Raw genomic sequence first — 15,605 nt, 5'->3', positions numbered from 1 at the left:
AGATAGTTCCACCTGTTGCCGCTTCATCAGTGCCCGGATCTCTTTTTGGAGCACACGCTGCTGGCCGGAACTGGCGTTCTTGCCAACCTGCTGTAAAATGAGAATCACCTCTGCAAGACAATTTTCAATCACATTAGTTCCCAAGGTTATTCTAGGGTGACTCTCATGACGGTCTATGTCCACTATAATCAGTCCTTGTGCCGCCAGTTCGACTTTACCGATCTTAATGGTCACCTCTTTGAATCCCACCTGCGGCACGGGCTGACCATTGCTGGCGATGATACTCAGGTCGTCATCTGGGTAGCGGGTTATGTCCGAGTCATTCCAGTACTGCTTGAAGAGCACGTACGGGATGGTGGTGACCTGTGACCCGGTGTCTAGTAGGGCACTCATAGGAATGCCATCCAGTACCACAGGCAAGATTGGACGCCCCCCTACGTATTTATCACGCCAGTTTGATGGGCCTGATGGTCTTATGCCTGGGGGTTGGCCCTCTACCCCAGGTTGTGCCCGTTTAAATGACAGTACCTTGCCACATGTCCGGGTTGATTGCAGCGGCGGCAGATGGGTCGTCCGTCCTCATTGTATCTGTCGCTGGGTCTTCCTCTGGCCGGTGGGGTCCTCCTCAGTCGGCGCCACGGGACGTCCTCCGGTCCGGATGCCAGCTGGATCTTTCCTGGAGAAGAGACCTGTAAAGACTTCACAGTTCTGGTTAGCGCGGCAACGCTCTTAGTCAGCTCTTGGACCTGATGGTTCAGGTCTGTAGCCGGGTCACTGTTTAAAGCCTGCGCATCAGCTCCCACAGGCCCTGCAGACAAGGGCGCCGTCTCCTGGTGGTAAGTGATAGCAGGGCGCCTGTGGGTCACAGCGCCACCTGGTGCCGGTTCTCGGAGCACCCGGATGGCTCTGTCCTTGAACTGTGCAAAGTCCAGGTCAGGGTCCTGTAAGGCCATTGCCCGCAACTGGGTTCGGTGGGCATTGCACAGTAGACCCTCAATAAATTGTTCAGTCAACAGCTTATCTTCATTTCCCACGCTGTCAGGGTCTGCCTGCTTAATGGCTCTCAGGGCCTCTTGTAGGTTTAGAGCATAGTCTCTTATACTCTCATGTGCCCGTTGTTTGCACCCATAAAATCTTAGTTTTATTTTGGCTGAGGTGCGGGTGTCAAATGTGTCTTTCAGCCGGGTTAGTATGTCTCTGACAGTCCTCTTCCTCCCAGGTGGCCAGGACTTTACCTCCCTTTGGGCTGCCCCGATTAATTGGGCCACCAGGATGCTCACTTTTTGCTCTTCTGTGAGGGGGTACACCTGGAAGAGGCTATCCAGTCTTTCTCTAAAGTCATTTAGGGTATGTGACTCCCCTGAGTACTGGGGTAGCCAGGTTGCCCCCGGGATATAGGGCATGGTGAATGGCATGACTGCTGCAGCGGTTGCGCTGGCGGTGGCTGTGGCAGTGGAGCTCCCCTCGGTATCCGGCATCCTCCTCCCCCCTAGTGGACCGTGGCCTACCTTGCGATGCTCTTCTTCCGTAGGCCGCGGCTCCGCAGTCGATCGTCGGGGTTGAGGACCTGGCGTCGCGCTCCGATGACATCAGCGTCGCTCTTCCTCCCTTCCAGGACCTTGCGCAGCGTCAGAGCGTGGGGCGGAGCGTGGGGCGGAGCTTCGGATCTCGCGCGCTTTCGGCGTCCACGGCCCTCTTCTTCCCGTGCGGCGTCCCGAAGATGGCGTCCGTAGGCGGGAAGCAGCTGCGGATGGCGGGAAGAAGGCAGAAGACGGCGGGAAACGGTCCAAGATGGCGTCTGATGGCGGGAATCGGCTCCGGATGGCGGGAAACGACTCCGGACGGCGGGAAACTTCACCACAGGTAAGTTCAAAAGTCTTTTTCAGGCACGCAGTACCCGGTGGTTGCGGGCACGAAATCCTACGCCAAAGTTGACGCGCCCCCTGGGCCTGTGCTGTGCTGCTGTGCAGGGGGAATACCCGGAGCCGGATCGCTGGGGGTTGTAGTTCTCCGTGGCGGTGACCCAGTCCGTGCCCAGGGTGGTCAAACCAGTGGCAGTCTATTTGTATGGTAATAAGTGTCCGACTACGCCACCCGTGGATTGCGGTCAGTGGGGACCGTCGCTGCGCTGCAGACCGCTGAGGCTGATGTTGTTTGCGCAGCTGAGTATGGGATGACTCCCCACGGGAGAAGTATTGCCTCAGGGCAGCTAAGGTGGAAGATGATGGGAGTGATGGTGTGAGGGTCCCAGTACTAATGGTGCTGGTGCGGCAAGGAATCACAGAGACGTGTGGTGCAGTTCAGGGTCTTTACTGATGGTACAAGGCAGACCCTCCCGGGAGTACTGGCTAGTATAAGGGGCCTGGTCAGTCTGCGAGCAAGCAGGAGTTCCCCTCGCCAGGTGGAGTTGTAGGCCTCCCCGTTTATCTGCACTCTTCCTGGCTACCTTGCTGTCAGCGGTTACAAGTAGCCCACGTCCCTGAGTATACCGTGTGGTGCTCACCCGTATGGCTGGTTACTTGGGGCCTTCTGTTAGCCTCCACTCCTGGATGGCGGCGCTGGTCCCTTCTTTGTGACTGAGCCTCCGGGCTTCTATGGCCAGAGGACCTGGAATCCCCTGCCGGCTGGTTTCTGCTGCTGGGTATAGATCAGTCCCCACAGCCTCGGACTCCTGTGTCCGGCTTTAGTATCTTCGTCCAGGGCGAACTCTGCTCAGCTCCAGCCCCTGGACTTCTGCTACTGCTCCTACAGAGCTCCTGTTCTTGCTTTCCCTGTGTCTGGAACTGAACTCCAGGCTCTGACTACTCTAATCCCGCCCCAGACCCAGTTTATAAGGGCAGATTCCTCCCCTCCCAGGTATGGGCGGACCGTGTTGCATGCTTAGGGATGCTGACCAGAGAAACCTCCCACTTGCTCTCAGACATAATATCTCTATTACTGTGGCAAACAGACCCCTGGGGTGTCACATCTCTCTCTTTAAAATTTTGTAATTTGATGAGTACAGGTCTTGGTGGAGCACCCGGTGGCAAAGGACGTGTAGGAACTCTGTGAGCTCTTTCAATTGCAAAAAATTGAGAGAGAGTGTCTTTGCAGAACATTGTAGTCAGCCAGGATTAAAAAAAAATCAACTGAATTACGACCCTCCGCTTTTTCATGAACCTCGACTAAACGTATGTTATTTCGCCGATGCCTATTCTCTAGGTCATCAACCTTCTTGAGAAGGGCATTGATATTCTGAAGACCTCTCCTGAGATATTTATGTATAGTAGGCATTTGGTCCGCAACAGAACTCACTCTTTCCTCCAACTCATTGACTCGGCTGTTTATTTTCTTCATGTTTTGTCTGATGAGATTAATGTCCTCTCTAAGCCCTCCCATTTGTTTGTTGAGAATTTCTAATGAGAAGCTACAGGATTTTCCAGCAGAGAAAGCATCTTGTCGTGTAGGTGACGCGCCCCCTGGGCACGTGCTGAAGTGCGGCGCGCGTGCGCGCGGGGAATACCCGGAGCCGGATCCGATGGGGGTAGTAGTCTTCGTGTGGCGGTGACCCGGTCCGTGCCCAGGGTGGTCAAACTAAGTGGCAGTTATTGGTATGATGGTATTAGTGTCCGACTACGCCACCCGTTGAATGCGGCTATGAAGCCGCCGCTGCAGGGCAGTCCGCTGAGGCCGGTGGTACGGATGTGCAGCGTGGATGGTATAACCCCCAATGGGAGGGGTATGGCCTCAGGGCAGAGGATGAGGTTGATGTTGGGAGTGATGGTGTGGATGTCCCAGCACTAATGGTGCGACAAGGAAGCACGGAGACGCGAGGGTACAGTTCAGGGTCTTTACTGATGGTACAAGGCAAATTCCCCCGGGAGTACTGGCTAGTATTTGGGGCCTTGTTAGTCTGCGAGTAAGCCGGAGTTCCCCTGGCCAGGTGGAGTTGTAGGCCTTCCCGTTAGTCTGTACCCTTCCTGGCTACCCTGCTTTCGGCGGTTACAAGTAGCCCACGTCCCTGGGTATACCGTGTGGTGCTCACCCATATGGCTGGTGACCTGGGGCCTCCTGTTAGCCTCCGCTCCGGGATGGCGGTGCTGGTCCCTTCGTTGTGACTGAGCCTCCGTGCTTTTATGGCCAGAGGACCTGGAATCCCCTGCCGGATGGATTCTGCTGCTGGGTATATCTTAGTCCCCACAGCCTCGGACTCCTGTGTCCGGTTTTAGTTCCTTCTCCCAGGGCGAGCTCTGCACAGCTCCAGCCCCTGGCGCTTCTCCTTGGCTCCTACAGAGCTCCTGATGTTTATCTGTCCCTGTTTCTGCGTGTCCAGACCAGACTCCGTCTCTGTCTGGAACTCCTCTCTCTAACCCTGCCTCAGCCCCAGTTTATGTAGGGGAAGTTCTTCCCCTCCCAGGACTGGGCAGGAGGTGTGGCATGCTTAGGATTCCTGCCCAGGAGACCTCCCACCTGCTCACAGACGTAATACTGCTATTACTGTGGAAACCAGACCCCTGGGGTGCCACATAGGCTCTTGCCCAGAATCATTGACTTCTCCATAGGTGTTGTTAGTGCTCTGCATTTCCTGCACTTCTCTGTTTAACTGTTGCTGTGAGAGTGGTGCCACATTGCCTCCCCTGCACAGTCTCTGTATCTCTCTTCCTCTGTGAGCATACCTGATCAGGTTGTAAATCATCTGAAGGGTCAGAATCTAAGGTCAGTCTGGCAAATCTCCTCAGCTTTGCTGCAGCAGCCTCAGCATCTCTCACTCTGGCTGGTGTGGGGGAGGAGGTGCCATGTTGGAAGGCCCACTATCTGGACTCTGCTCCTTCTGATGCTTGCTTCTGGTCATGTTTGAGTGCACTTTAAGCTTCTCTGTGTACTTTCCCCCAGCCTTTGGTGTGAAGGAATCAATATTTCACTGCTAATAGGTGGAAATGAAAGGATGCAGAGCAGGAGCAAAGCACAGAGCTTCCATGTGAAGAGGCTGTCAGCAAAAGGTCCTTTTTAAAGGGGAATCTGTAACACTCCCATCATCTGCTCCTGAGCTCACATCAAAGACAGTCTGTATTATATGTATTTTATATGAGCACTGCACTTGGCTTTTTCTGGCAGAGAAGATGACACACCCGATCTGCCGCTCCATTTTACAATAGGAATAAAAGTGCCCTGTCAGGGATAAAAATTCCCCATTCTTCCAGTCGGTACAGTCCCAAATGGTCAGACCAATCAATCACTGACCAATAAGATATCACCTCCCCTGTGGATCCTATGGAGTTATCACCTCTCCTGTGGATCCTATGGTCATAACTTGTTTTCACCAACAAAGTCCTTTACTGCAAATTACCGTAATTGTACATCCCAGTTATGGTATCGCACAGTAAGAGGTGCAGGAGCCTCCTGTATTTTACAGCCGACGCTCCACTATAATCGAGATAATGGCTAACAGGTTTTCATATACAGCTGTAGTGTGGGCCCCTAGAATCAATTCCTATTGGGGCCCCAGACACCCCAGTTTGATCCTGGTTGGGGGTGGGGAGGGTAATTTTGCACCCTGTCGTAAAGAAAAATTGTAAAATCCAAAAAGACATCTCTGGAGAGGGGACATATCACCCTCACATTGAACATATAGGATTATAACAAGAAAAGTGAGAAAGAGCTGACACTTCAACCTCTATTGACGTAGGGCCTCCTGCCGTGGTCAGGTAAATTCTACAAAGAATCTGATGAGAACCAGCCAACAAGTCTAGAATTTGCATACTCAGAGGCGGATAAGTACATTTCCGAAGCAAGGGCTTCCTCTTTTCAAAGGACTTGTCTCAGACACTCTGAAGACTGTGGTCAGTGATGAATATTGGGGTTTGCATCGATCCAATATTCATGGGAGATGTATTTTCGACATCGTAGCAAAGGGACGATCATAACGCATTCACTCACATCATTGTAAGGCCAGCCGAACACCCCCAACTTAATATCGCTTAGATGGATAATGCTATCCATGCCATGTTTCATCTCTATAGAAAGGTAAAATCATGATAGAAAACATGACCATGATATTTCCCGCCCGAGACCTCCATGGGCGAAGATATCCTGAAAGTTGGGGATCTCATAAACTTCTAAAAGATCTAGCACACCTATGACAAGTCCTCATATGAGCTCACCAATAGAAGGTATGTGGGTGTAACCGTGATCTTATTAAATCAGAGCTTGGATTTTGGTCATTGGTCAGTCCTGGAAGGTACAGCTTGCTGTAGTTGTATCTGTTTTCCTAAGGAGTTCTTCTAAGGAGTGCTTCCTTGCGCTAAGCTCTGAGCTATTTCTCTGACACAGGTTTAGCACTTTTCTTTTATTATCTTTTTGATTTTATGTTAATGTATATATCATATTGTTTGTATCATCTTAGTGTATTTTTTATACACACTGCCTACTTTTCAAGATTAGATCACTTGTTTTTATTCTGTTATTCCCACACCCTATCATTTCTTTACTTAGAAAATTGGGCGTGAGGAACGATCAACACGCCCATATGATGGCGCGGTCGAGCATGTAAATTGTAACTCCCTACATGTATTTCTATAGCAGGACGAAGAACGTTTGGCGTTCGAAACGTGTAGGTTTCACAGAGGTCTCCACCTTTATTTATTTTATTTTTGCAATGTGTATATCTTTTTAATGGATTAACAATAAAATCATAATTTTATCTGCAATTGGATCTGGAAGCTGGCGTATCACAATGTCGGTGGATATGCACCTTCTCTTTTTGGTTGAGGAGAAGGTGACTCCTACAGGGTGAGATAGAAAAATGCAATGGGCCTAAGAACTATCAGGCAGGTAATTGCTTATTACGTGCTTGTTCTACCCTGTGGTGGCTAAGATTGCTCCTGACCGCTCCTAACAGCGATTCTGCTGCTTCACGTCAACAGAACAGCTCTTCCTCTTCCCGACTGCTCTGTCAAAGATGCGTGACTGCCAACTTTATGCTGATTGACAAACGGCTCCCTGCAGTTAGGCAGCAGGGAGCCAGCTGTCAATCAGCATGACACCGGCAGTCACACCCCATCAACAGATCAGAACGGGAGCTGAAAAATCACTGTCAGGAGTGCTCTGTGACCACTCTGAACCAGCAGATATCGGTGCCTGGCACAACAGGCACATAGTTAGCAAATACTTGCCTGTTAGTTCATAGGTCCATGGTAAAAAAAAAAAAAAAAGTCCCGGACAACCCCTTTTAATATTAAGGAGCAGGAATTCTCTGCATGATGCTATAATCAAGAAAACATGAAATTCTCTCCTGCCCAGTCAGTCTGCCCGATCTGATACACCATGATTACCAAAACCTCGACTCATTCCACTGCCCACTTGTATTACCACTTACCCGGCTCTGCTTGGCCCCTGTTACCAGGCCATTGGCTTGTGTGACTACAAGTGCACACTTCTGAACCGGGAGTCCCTGTGGATTTTCACATCCCCTCAATCTGACATAATGAATTTCATTGATACAGAGGATTGTTCGGCTAGACTGAACAAACTAGCATCTATTTTTGATAATAAACCGTCAGTGGTGACAACAGAACCGGATGAATTTAACCATCTCATGTTCCAGATGGAAAACAAAATGACCAGAGAACTTAAAGTTTGGTGGGATCTCACAACCTTGGACACATATATAAAAAAGGAAATGATCCCTAGAGGTCTGCGTTTAAAAAAAAGTTGCCACCAATATATACAATGACGGTTTTCAAGAAGATCAGAATGCGATTCTTAGTCAATGTTCACTGAATCTTATGCACCTCATAATCAAACATGAGGAACTGGAACTGACTTAAATTAAATTGGATATTAAAAATATACAATCGTCTTTGGGGAAATAAGTGCAACTAAAAGAATTTAATATTTGTAATGACAAACTGAAATCTAATTTGGCCAAGTTGGAGAACACCATTATGGATATAAAAAGATCCAAGTTCAAAAGGGACAGTGAGGACTATGCGCAGAACAAGATTTATAGTTGGAATGAACAATTACCATCCATCTTAAAAAAAACGCTCCCACAAACGTTTTCAGAGATCTGGAAGAGGGAGTTTTAAGGAGCATGATGATGTTACGGATAATTCTTTTGCTGCCACCTCTGATGATTACTCAGATTCATCTATGAGTTCAATGGGAGAAATGCAACAATTGTATTTTATCAAAAATAAATTATCTAGTGCTGGTGGAACGATTACAAAAAACGGAGGAAGAGGGTGTGGCGCCCCTGAGGGTTCGGTCGCCACAGGGGGGTACTGCATCTTGTGAAAGAGGTGTGGTTTCTCCTCTCGCTGGTTAGGATGGAGCACCTGTCAGGACCCCACCTCATCACTCAACACTACACACTCCTGTCCTATGGGGGGCTAGTATGCACTAGGGTGCTGCCCCAGCAGGATAATGGAGATGGGGGAACCAAAGATAGGGGGAACCATGTAGTGGGTGAGGGTGGAGGACGCACTTTTAGGTTACACTTGTAGATACAGAACATATTTAATAGCCAGCCATCTTATGTTCAAGGTTGTTTGATTGTGGTCTTCACAGCTGGCAGTGGCCTTGTGTAGGAGCCTGCAGCGTGCTGGAGATGCACGGTCCTCGTGCTCTGGCCTTGAGACGAGGAGCGGGATAAAGTTAACATAGGTCTCTACCCAGTCAAGGTCCCTGCTTAAGAAGGCCTGGAGGGGAGCTAAGGAGGAGAGCTCTGCAGGCAAAAGGATCCCAGGGAATACGGACGGAGCGGCATACGCCACCTGTACTCTCCATTCTGGCCTAGTCAGAGGGACTCCTGCTGCAAGAGGGGACCGGCCCCCGATATCTGACTTTGTTACTTCACGTCTCAGTCGGAAAAGCCCGGAGGCTAAGTGGTTCCCACCGGGTAATGGACGGAGCGGAGTCACCACCCGTGCCCTTGTTCTGTGTATAGCCAGAGGGAGACCCAGCCTTGTAACACGCACTGCACACGGACAGGAGAGGCCGAAGGGGGAGATAACAGGCTGGTGCTGGGGGTCCTGATAGACGCACCTGAACTACTGGGGTGTGCGGAACCCCCTTCTCTGGTGGCCACAGGACGCCATGAGGAGCAAGGAGAAGCCTTGCAGCTGACCTCTAACAACGTGAGTAAAGCTTGGAAGACTACATCCATTGCCTCCGGTCCATTATTGCAGCGCGACACCACACCGCACAACTGCACCTACTACGACTCCCCTCATCCTCCTTTTTCCTCTGCCCTGAGGCCCTGCTCTGCCTGTGGGGAGTAGTACTACCATCGGCTGCCACAACATCCCGCCTCAGAGGACTGCAGGAGCGCTGGTGGCGCATCACCAGACACCACAGGTGGCGTAGTCGTTTATCCACTCATAATTGCCACTCATCAACTGGCCCCTATTTTTAATGTGTGCGCCCTGGGCACGGACCGGGCCGAGGCCGCGACTGCATCCCCATTCTACCAACTGGGCCCGCCGTCCGAGTACACCGCTTTCCCAGGGAGGGCTAGCCGCTACTGAAACAGCTAGTGGCGGGTCACACAAGGACGGGACGTAAGCGTAAATGCAAACAAGTACCCAACACAGAGCAAAAAACGCCATTATTAGAGTCACCTGTTTGGAATCTCTCTAGCTACATCTTATCTGAGAGTCAAATTTCTCTCCTGGCTAAAGGCCTGAGCTTTTCACCTTCTAACGACTTCGACATTTTCAGAACAATTCTGGATGTTAACAAACTTGCACGTAACCTCACCATCCGATGTCATTTTATGGACATGAAAAATCCTGAGAATACAGCTTCAGAAGAAATTTCTCCTAGGACAAGCCAGGATTCCATGTTATTATTCACAGAACAACAGTCTTTATTACAAATGAAACAATTCGAGACGGAATCTTTAATTCCAAATGTAAATTTAAATGACGACTTTCGGGCTGGTAATCCTTTCTTTTACCCACTTCAGTCCAGACCATTGGTTCTGGATCAGTTCCAGGACTTAATTGAAAAAGAACTAGTGGAATTAAAGAATGAATTATCTTCTACTAATCATTTGGACTCTAATCTGACATATAGAGAAAAAGACGCTCTGAAAAAATTAAAGGATAATTCAGACATACTAGTCCGCTCAGCGGATAAAGGTGGCACTATAGTACTGACTGCAGGATTGTATAAAAAATTGAATTTGATGGATTTAGAAAATAGCGATGTTTATTTGGAGTTAGCTAGAGATCCTACTGTTGAGTTTAATGCTGCTATGTATAATCTATTAAACGAAGGTTTGCACTGAGGGGCCCTAAAAAAAAATTAATGGAATATTTATACGTAGATCACCCAATTGTTCCAGTTTACCATTCGCCTCCAAAAATACATAAAAATATTTTCCCACCACCTTTAACCCCTTTACTACCCAAGGTGGTTTGCACATTAATGACCAGGCCAATTTTTACAACTCTGACCACTGTCACTTTATGAGGTAATTACTCTGGAACGCTTCAACGGACCCCCCTGATTCTGAGATTGTTTTTTCGTGACATATTGTACTTCATAATTGTGGTAAAATTTCTCCGATATCACTTGCATTTATTTGTGACAAAAACTGAAATTTGGTGAAAATTTTTGAAAATTTAGCAATTTTCAAAATTTGAATTTTTATGCCCTTAAATCAGAGAGATATGTCGCACAAAATAGTTAATAAATAACATTTACCACATATCTTCTTTACATCAGCACAATTTTGGAACCAAATTTTTTTTTATTAGAGAGCTAAAAGGGTTAAAAGTTGATCAGAGATTTCTCATTTTTCCAACAAAATTTACAAAACCATTTTTTTAGGGACCACATCACATTTGAAGTCACTTTGAGGGGTCTTTATGACAGAAAATACCCAAAAGTAACACCACTCTAAAATCTGCACCCCCAAGGTGCTCAAAACCACATTCAAAAAATTTATTAACCCTTCAAATGCTTCACAGAAATTTTTGGAATGTGGAAGAAAAAAATTAACATTTAACTTTTTTCACAAAAATGTTACTTTAGACCCAATTTTTTTTATTTTCACAGGGTTAACAGGAAAAAAAGGACCCCAAAATTTGTTGTTCAATTTCCCCTGACCACACAGATACCCCATATGTGGGGAAAAACCACTGTTTATGCGCACGGCAGGGTTCGGAAGGGAAGGAGCGCCATTTGACTTTTTGAAAGTAAAATTTGCTTGAATAATTAGCGGATGCCATGTTGTGTTTGGGGAGCCCCTGATGTGCCTAAACAGTGGAAACCCCACACAAATGACACCATTTTGGAAACTAGACCCCTCAGAGAACCTTTACAGAAGTTTAAACATGGAGCCATGACAATATATAATCAAACTTTTTCCACAAAAATTATGTTTTAGCCCCAATTTTTTTATTTTCACAAGGGTAAGAGGAGAAAATGGACCCCAAAAACTTTTTGCAATTTCTCCTGAGTACGCCAATACCCTATATGTGGGGAAAATACAGTGTTTGGGTGCACGGCAGAGTTCAGAAGGGAAGGAGCACTGTGTGACTTTTTGAACGCAAAATTGGCTGGAATTGAGGGTGGACGCCATGTCACGTTTGAAGAGCCCCTGATATGCCTAAATAGTTGAAACCCCCCACAAGTGACCCCATTTTGGAAACTACACCCCTCAAGGATTTTATCAAGGGGTATAGTGAACATTTTGAACCCGGTACGACACATAATTTGATAACATTAGGTCATCATATTGAATAAGTTGTCATTAGTCTTGAGCACAAGTGCTCGCTACTTGAGTTTGCATCGTGTACTCGGGTATGCACCATGTATCGCACGTGCTCGAGTGACATGCTCGAGTCCTGCCCACATGTTTCACCCAAAACAAACATGCAGGGAATGCTGGTGCATGGCAAGCAATCCCCGCACGTTTTTTTTGACTGTGAAGCATATGGGGCAGAGACTCGAGCACCCACGATACTCAATGCATACCCGAGCACCCGATGCAAACTCAAGTAGTGAGCACTTGTGCTCAACACTAGTCGCCATATCGTCATCATTTTTTTTTTTTGCTTTTGAAAAAAATCCCAACCCTAGCACAACCCTAACCCTAGAGTTTATTTTTTTCACCGTTCCTTGTGCAGTCTAAGAGATTAGACGACTTTATTCTTTGGGTCGGTGCGATTACAGCGATACCAGAATCCTATCGGGTTTTTATGATTGACAGCTGTCTCACACTAAAAGACGCATTTTTTTGCAAAGTCTAGTTTTTGCATCACCATATTTTGAGAGCTGTAATTTTTCCATATTTTGGCCGACAGAGTCATTTGACAACTTGTTTTTTGCAGGATGAGTTAACGTTTTTATTGGTACCATTTTCAGGCACGTGACATTTTTTGATCGCTTTCTATTCCGATTTTTGGGAGGCAGAATAAGCAAAAACCAACAATTCAGGAATTGTTTTTTTTTATTTTTTTATGCTGCTCCGCGTGTGGTAAAATTGATGAGGTAGCTTTATTCTTTGGGTCTGTACGTTTACAGCGGTACCACATTTATATCTTTTTTTATGTTTTGGCGCTTCTACACAATAAAAGCTATTTTCTAGAAAAAAATTTTTTTTGCATCACTTTATTCTGAGAGCTATAACTTTTTTATTTTTCAGCTGATGGAGCTGTATGGCGGCTTGTTTTTTTGTGGAACAAGATGACGTTTTCAGTGGTACCATTTTGATTTATATTCATCTTTTTGATCGCGTTTAATTCCATTTTTTGTTTGGCGGTGTGATGATAAAGCATCGTTTTTTGCTTTGTTTTTTATTTTCATTTTTTACCGTGTTCACTAAAGGAGTTAACTTGTGACACAGTTTTATAGGTCAGGTCGTTCCGGACGTGGCGATACCAAATATGTGTACTTTTATTGTTTTGTTTGTTTTTTTTCATTATAATATTTATTGATGGGTACATTATATTTTTATTTTTGGTGGATTATTTTTTTTTTTACATTTATACTTTGTCCCACTATGGGACTTTCACTTTTTATACTCTGATCGCCTGTATAACATAGGGATGGAGCACCATCCCTGTGCTATACAGGCTGTCAGCGCTGTAGATGCAGAAGATACTTTGGTCATGCACTGTGCATGATCAAAGTATCTTTCTGCTGTCTGGTGACCCGGATGTTGTCATGACGACATCTGGGTTACCATGACAACCACGGAACCCAGCTTCAGACAGCGCGCGACAGCGGGGAAGAGGTGAGTATGCAGTACTTACCTCCGCAATGCTGTGATCGACTTCGATCGCAGCATTGCGGGGGTTAATGTGCCGGGAGCCATGCGTGACCGCTCCCAGCACATAGCAAAAATCACCACACACCTGGCGGCGTTCGCGCCCGCACAGCCTGTGTGTGGCCGAAATCAACAGGGCGTACCAATACGTACCTGGCTCTTAAAGGCCAGGGCGCAGGTACAGTACGTATTAGAACGCCATGGGCTGTAAAGGGGTTAAGACCCATAGTGGAGGGGATTGGTTCCCATGGTGAAAAATTAAGTGCCTGGATGGATTTTTACCTACAGCCTCTGGTTCAGGAAACTCCGAGTTACATTAGGGATTCAAAATTCATAGTGACCATTTTTGATAGATTTGAATGGCTAAAAAACTTTGGATGATTGTCCTGTGATGTGGTGGCATTATACCCCCTCAATTCCACACCATATTGCTTTAGCATGTTTAACCTACCACCTTGACACATACAGTTCGTACACTATAGAAATAAAAGAATTTCTGGTCATAGCAGTACAGTTCCTCTTAAAGCGTAATTATTTTAGCTTTGATAAAAGTTTTTTTTTTACAGAAAAGAGGAGTCAGCATGGACAGTAAATTTTCTCCTTCGCTAGCGAACATAGTGATGTGTAGGTGGGGGGAGCTTTTCATTTACCATAATGATAACACATATAGTGGACACATTGTGTGGTACGGTAGATTTATTGATGACCTCCTCCTGGTGTGGGGGGCACACAGGAGGAGGTGGTACAATTTGTACAGTACATCAACTGCAATCATTTTAATCTTAAATTCACTTAGTTCTACCATTCATCCAAAATTACTTTTTTGGATCTCGAACTTGAGGCTACCAAGGAGAAAGAATTGGTCAAAATTAATCCCCACAGAAAATCTACAGCCTCAAATTCTATTCTATGAGCTAAATGTTGTCATCCGCCACATATTAAGAGAAATATCCCTTACGGTGAGCTAATACGAACAATACGAAATTGTTCAGATAACATCACTTTTCAGAAGGAATCAGAAAAAATTTATAACAGACTATCCAATAGGTGCGATCCCGAGTGGTCTTTAAGAAAAGCGAGTAGAATTGTCTCCAATATAAATCGGAAAGATATACTCCGAAATAAACAGAAAAATAACATTAACACATTGGATACTAGGGTAACGTTTTCTACCACCTATAGTCCTCAGTATAATAAAATTACATCTAGAATTAAAAAGTATAACCCTATTATATATCAGAACAAGAAACTAAAAAACCTACTTTCTAATGACATCGGCTTTGTAGCCCGGAAAGCGCCCGCTCTGGGAACCATCCTTTCTCCTAGCTTATACACCAGTGAGACTAATACTGTACAACCAAATTGGCTCAGCACAAAAGGTTTCTTCAGATGTGGAGCCAATCGGTGCAAAGCGTGTCTACACGCGGTTAAAACAGATAGTTTTATGTCCTTAAGTAATGATAGAGAATATAAAATTCATGATTTCCTCAATTGTAATTCATCAGGGGTTATATACCTTATAGAATGCACCTTGTGGAAGGTCCACTATGTGGGTTGTACCACAGGTGCGCTGAAAGTCCGTATCAGAAGACATCTTTCTGATGCGATTCATTTGGAAGCCATAAATACATCAGCAGTATCGAGACATTTTGCGAGAGTTCATAAAGGTGACACCTCATTCTTTAAATATATGGAGATAGAGAAGGTATATAGATCCACACGAGGGGGGGATCATAAGTGCAAACTTCTGAACCGGGAGTCCCGGTGGATTTTCACATTGGATACTACAGGGGTTAAATTCAAGACAGGATCTGATACTGCAGTATTAAGAAATATAATTCTGCATTTATTTCCATGCATGTACACTGGGTACGGAAAGTATTCAGACCCCTTTACATTTTTCACTCTTTGTTTCATTGCAGCCATTTGGTAAATTCTAAAAAGTTCATTTTTTTCTCATTAAAGTCCACTCTGCACCCCATCTTGTCTGAAAGAAAACAGAAATGTAGAAATTTTTGCAAATTTAATAAAAAAGAAAAACTGAAATATCACATTGGCATAAGTATTCAGACCCTTTGCTCAGTATTGAGTAGAAGCACCCTTTTGAGCTAGTACAGCCATGAGTCTTCTTGGAAATGATGCAACAAGTTTTTCACACCTGCATTTTGGGATCCTCTGCCATTCTTCCTTGCAGATCCTCTCCAGTTCTGTCAGGATGAATGGTAAACCTTGGTGGACAGCCATTTTCAGGTCTCTCCAAAGATGCTCAATTGGGTTTAGGTCAGGGCTCTGGCTGGGCCAGTCAAGAATGGTCACATAGTTGTTCTGAAGCCACTCCTTTGTTATT

Source organism: Phyllobates terribilis, unplaced genomic scaffold (genome assembly GCF_046119375.1).
Source record: "Phyllobates terribilis strain yellow unplaced genomic scaffold, ASM4611937v1 Scaffold_265__1_contigs__length_2625494, whole genome shotgun sequence".
NCBI classification, from domain to species: Eukaryota; Metazoa; Chordata; class Amphibia; order Anura; family Dendrobatidae; genus Phyllobates; species Phyllobates terribilis.
Note: the sequence above shows the minus strand (reverse complement) of the source record.